This window comes from Arachis hypogaea, chromosome 2 (genome assembly GCF_003086295.3).
Source record: "Arachis hypogaea cultivar Tifrunner chromosome 2, arahy.Tifrunner.gnm2.J5K5, whole genome shotgun sequence".
Lineage (NCBI taxonomy): Eukaryota > Viridiplantae > Streptophyta > Magnoliopsida > Fabales > Fabaceae > Arachis > Arachis hypogaea.
The window spans coordinates 56,483,528-56,488,518 of NC_092037.1; the positions used below are offsets into that span (position 1 = coordinate 56,483,528).

The 4,991-nt window shown below is 37.5% G+C and overlaps 1 non-coding gene across 1 annotated transcript; it reads right to left on the reverse strand.

The window, feature by feature from the left end:
* Positions 1–4,566: 4,566 nt before the first annotated feature.
* On the reverse strand, positions 4,567–4,674 carry LOC112763390 (small nucleolar RNA R71). The gene has a single exon (XR_003182868.1). It is a non-coding gene; the product is annotated as a small nucleolar RNA R71 (small nucleolar RNA).
* Positions 4,675–4,991: the final 317 nt, after the last annotated feature.

The window sequence follows — 4,991 nt, forward strand, 5'->3', positions numbered from 1 at the left end:
ATTGGGGTAGGCACCAAAGGAGTAGGAGGAGGAAGAGGGTTTACCAACTTGTTTTGAGAAGAGGTACTTGAGTCAGACTTGGTTGGAGAAGGAGTTTTTTGCTTACTGCTTTCTTGTAGCTGAGCAGCTCGAGCTCGGGAGTTCCTTTTGGCCTCCTGAACTTTTTGGTAAGCTTTGGAGCCACTTTTCATTTTTTCTTCAAAATAATAAAAAGTATCAACAAAACAAGTCAGGATTACAAGGCATTATTTATAAATGATAATGAAAACTACCTAGCTCAGTACAAACATAACTCAGTGTTCCAAGAAGGAACTTCTTAGTGACAAGGTTTGGAGCCCATTCCCAAGTCTCTCGAAAGAACTCGACTATAGCCTCCTCGACTTCGTCCAAATCTACCAAGTTATATTTTTCAATACGAACTGCCTCTACCTAATATAACTGGAAGCAAGGTTCATCATTTTCAATTAAAAAGAATGGACTATGGCCTCAGAACCCCGAACTTTAAAAACGAAATTTTTGAAGTCATGAAATCAGTCATCAAATATAGAAAATTCCTTCCGACCTTGGATAGCTCGGAAGGAAACCCACTGTTGTTTATTCAAAGCACTGAAGGGCTTGGTAAGATGAAAAAGGAAGAAAAAGATCTTCAAAGAAATCGGAAAGCCGAACTCACGACTAACAAGTTGATAAATTTTAAGAAATCCCCAGGATTTTGGATGAAGCTAGGAAAGAGCCACTTTGCAATAGGAGAAGACTTCTATCTCAAAGTAAAAAAAAGGGAAAACTACCCAAAGTTGGTTAAAAAGACAGTCATTGATGAGCGGATAATTTGTACGCTTTTTGGCATTATTTTTAGTATGTTTTTAGTATGTTCTGGTTAGTTTTTAGTATATTTTTATTAGTTTTTAGTTAAAATTCACTTTTCTGGACTTTACTATGAGTTTGTGTGTTTTTCTGTGATTTCAGGTATTTTCTGGCTGAAATTGAGGGACCTGAGCAAAAATCTGATTCAGAGGCTGAAAAAGACTGCAGATGCTGTTGGATTCTGATCTCCCTGCACTCGAAGTGGATTTTCTGGAGCTACAGAAGCTCAATTGGCGCGCTCTCAATGGCGTTGGAAAGTAGACATCCTGGGCTTTCTAGAAATATATAATAGTCCATAATTTGCCCGAGATTTGATGGCTCAAACTGGCGTTCCAAATCAGCTCAAGAATGCCCAGCGTTAAACGCCGGAACTGGCACAAGAATGGGAGTTAAACGCCCAAACTGGCACAAAAGCTGGCGTTTAACTCCAAGAGAAGTCTCTACACAAAAATGCTTCAATGCTCAGTCCAAGCACACACCAAGTGGGCCCGGAAGTGGATTTTTATGTCATTTACTCATCTCTGTAAACCCTAGGCTACTAATTCTCTATAAGTAGGACCTTTTACTATTGTATTGTGAATCTTTTGATCATTTTTGATCTTAGGATCATCTTTGGACGTCTAGTTCTTAGATCATTGGGAGGCTGGCCTCACGGCCATGCCTAGACCTTGTTCTTATGTATTTTCAACGGTGGAGTTTCTACACACCATAGATTAAGGTGTGGAGCTCTGCTGTACCTCGAGTATTAATGCAATTACTATTGTTCTTCTATTCAATTCAGCTTGTTCTTGTTCCAAGATATCACTTGTTCTTCAACTTGATGAATGTGATGATCCGTGACACTCATAATCATTCTCACCTATGAACGTGTGCCTGACAACCACCTCCGTTCTACCTTAGATTGGGTGGATATCTCTTGGATTCTTTAACCGAAATCTTCGTGGTATAAGCTAGAATTGATGGCGGCATTCAAGAGAATCCGGAAGGTCTAAACCTTGTCTGTGGTATTTTGAGTAGGATTCAATGATTGAATGACTGTGACGAGCTTCAAACTCGCGATTGTGAGGCGTTAGTGACAGACGCAAAAGAATCGCTGGATTCTATTTCGACATGATCGAGAACCGACAGCTGAATAGTCGTGCCGTGACAGGGTGCGTTGAACATTTTCACTGAGAGGATGGGAGGTAGCCACTAACAACGGTGAAACCCTACATACAACTTGCCATGGAAAGGAGTAAGAAGGATTGGATGAAGACAGTAGGAAAGCAGAGAGACGGAAGGGACAAAGCATCTCCATACGCTTATCTGAAATTCCCACCAATGAATTACATAAGTATCTCTATCTTTACCTTTATGTTTTATTCATCATTCATAACCATTTGAGTTTGCCTGACTAAGATTTACAAGGTGACCATAGCTTGCTTCATACCAACAATCTCTGTGGGATCGACCCTTACTCGCGTAAGGTTTATTACTTGGACGACCCAGTACACTTGCTGGTTAGTTGTGCGAAGTTGTGTCTATGCCATGGTAGTGAACACCAAGTTTTTGGATTCATCACCGGGGATTATTTGAGTTGTGAAAAGAAGAGATCACAATTTCGTGCACCAAGTTTTTGGCGCCGTTGCCGGGGATTGTTGAGTTTGGACAACTGACGGTTCATCTTGTTGCTTAGATTAGGTATTTTTCTTCAGAGTTCTTAAGAATGAATTCTAGTGTTTCAAGGTGATGTTCTTATCATCACCAAAGCTGATTGATTTTAATCAATTTAGCTCTTGAATGCAATGTCCTGCTAAAGCTTGTTCAGCCATGTCTAATTTCTTTAGACTGAAGCTTTAGACTAACATTGCATGATTCCTGGAATTCTCATTAAGAATTTTGATACCTTTATTTTCTTTTTCCACTTAATTTTTGAAAAAGCACAAAAAAAAATTTACAAAATCATAAAAAACCAAAAATATTTTATGTTTCTTTTTGAGTCTAGTGTTTCATTTTAAATTTGGTGTCAATTGCATGTTTCTGTTCTTCTTGCATTCATGCATGTGTCTTCATTAATCTTCAAGTTGTTCTTGATGATTTCATTGCTCTGATTTTTAAATTCTCTTGACTTGAGTGTTTATGTGTCTCATATGCATTCTCATTTTGTTAGTGTCAGCAGTATACAAACTGCTAAGTTTGGTGTCCTGCATGCATTGTTTATTTGATTTTTGTTGCATTTTTATTATTCCTTATTATTAAAAATCCAAAAATATTTTTAATTTGTGTCTTTTCAAGTCAATAATACAGAGAATTGAAGATTCAGAACATACTGCAGAGGAATTACACTGAAAAAACTGGGCATTCAAAATGCCCAGTGAGTAAGGCAAACTGGCGTTTAAACGCCAGCCAGGGTGCCTGGCTGGGCGTTTAACGCCGAAAAGGGTAGTGGTTTGGGCGTTAAACGCCAAAATGTGCACCATTCTGGGCGTTTAACGCCAGGATGGCACAAGGAGGAAGATTTTGTTTTTAATGCAATTTTTTTCAAGTTTTCAAAATCTTTTCAAAATCAAATCTTTTTCAAATCAAATCTTTTCAATCAAATCTTTTTCAAAATCAATTTCTTTCCATTTTCAAAAATACTTGCTATCAATTAATGATTTGATTCAACATTTCAAGTATGTTGCCTTTTCTGTTGAGAAAGGTTTAATGTTTGAATCATATCTTTTCTTGTTAGCCAAGTTATTAATTTTTAAAATCAAATCTTTTTAAAATGTTTTTCAAATCATATCTTCTCAATCACATCTTTTTAAAACCAATCATATCTTCTTAACCACATCTTTTTCAAAATAGTTTTCAATCAAATCTTTTTGATTTCTAATTTCAAAATCTTTTTCAAAAATCACTTTACTTCTTTTTCAATCTTGGTTCTTGAAAATCAATTGAAGTTTTTCAAATGTTTTTAAAATATTTTTAAATTATTTTCAAAAATTTCTTCTCCTCTTCTCACATCCTTCTATTTATGGACTAACACTATTCCTTAATGCACAATTCGAACTCCATCTTTCTTGATAAGTTCGAATTTTCTAACTCTTCCTTCCATTTTTTTCCTCTGACACCTCAAGGAATCTCTATACTGTGACATAGAGGATTCCATATTTTCTTGTTCTCTTCTCTTTCATATGAGCAGGAGCAAAGACAAAAGCATTCTTGTTGAGGCTGATCCTGAACCTGAAAGGACCTTGAAGTGAAAGCTAAGAGAAGCTAAGGCACAATTCTCTGTAGAGGACCTAACAGAAATTTTCAAAGAAGAAGAACCCATGGCAGTCGAAAACAACAACAATGCCAATAATGCAAGGAAGGTGCTGGGTGACTTTACTGCACCTACTCCCGACTTCTATGGGAGAAGCATCTCTATCCCTGCCATTGGAGCAAACAACTTTGAGCTTAAGCCTCAATTAGTTTCTCTAATGCAACAGAATTGCAAGTTTCATGGACTTCCATTGGAAGATCCTCATCAGTTTTTAGCTGAATTCTTGCAAATCTGTGACACTGTCAAGACTAATGGGGATTGACCCTGAGGTCTACAGACCTATGCTATTCCCTTTTGCTGTAAGAGACAGAGCTAGGATATGGTTGGACTCACAGCCTAAAGAAAGCCTGAACTCTTGGGAAAAGCTAGTCAATGCCTTCTTGGCAAAGTTCTTTCCACCTCAAAAATTGAGTAAGCTTAGAGTGGAAGTCCAAACCTTCAGACAGAAGGAAGGAGAATCCCTCTATGAAGCTTGGGAAAGATACAAACAATTAATCAGAAAGTGTCCCTCTGATATGCTTTCTGAATGGATCATCATAGGTATTTTCTATGATGGTCTTTCTGAACTGTCCAAGATGTCTTTGGATAGCTCTGCTGGAGGATCTCTTCATCTGAAGAAGATGCCTACAGAAGCTCAAGAGCTGATTGAAATGGTTGCAAATAACCAATTCATCTACACTTCTAAAAGGAATCCTGTGAACAATGGGACAAATCAGAAGAGAGGAATTCTTGAGATTGATACTCTGAATGCCATATTGGCTCAGAATAAGATATTGACTCAGCAAGTCAATTTGATTTCTCAAAGTCTGTCTGGAATGCAAAATGCACCAGGCAGTAC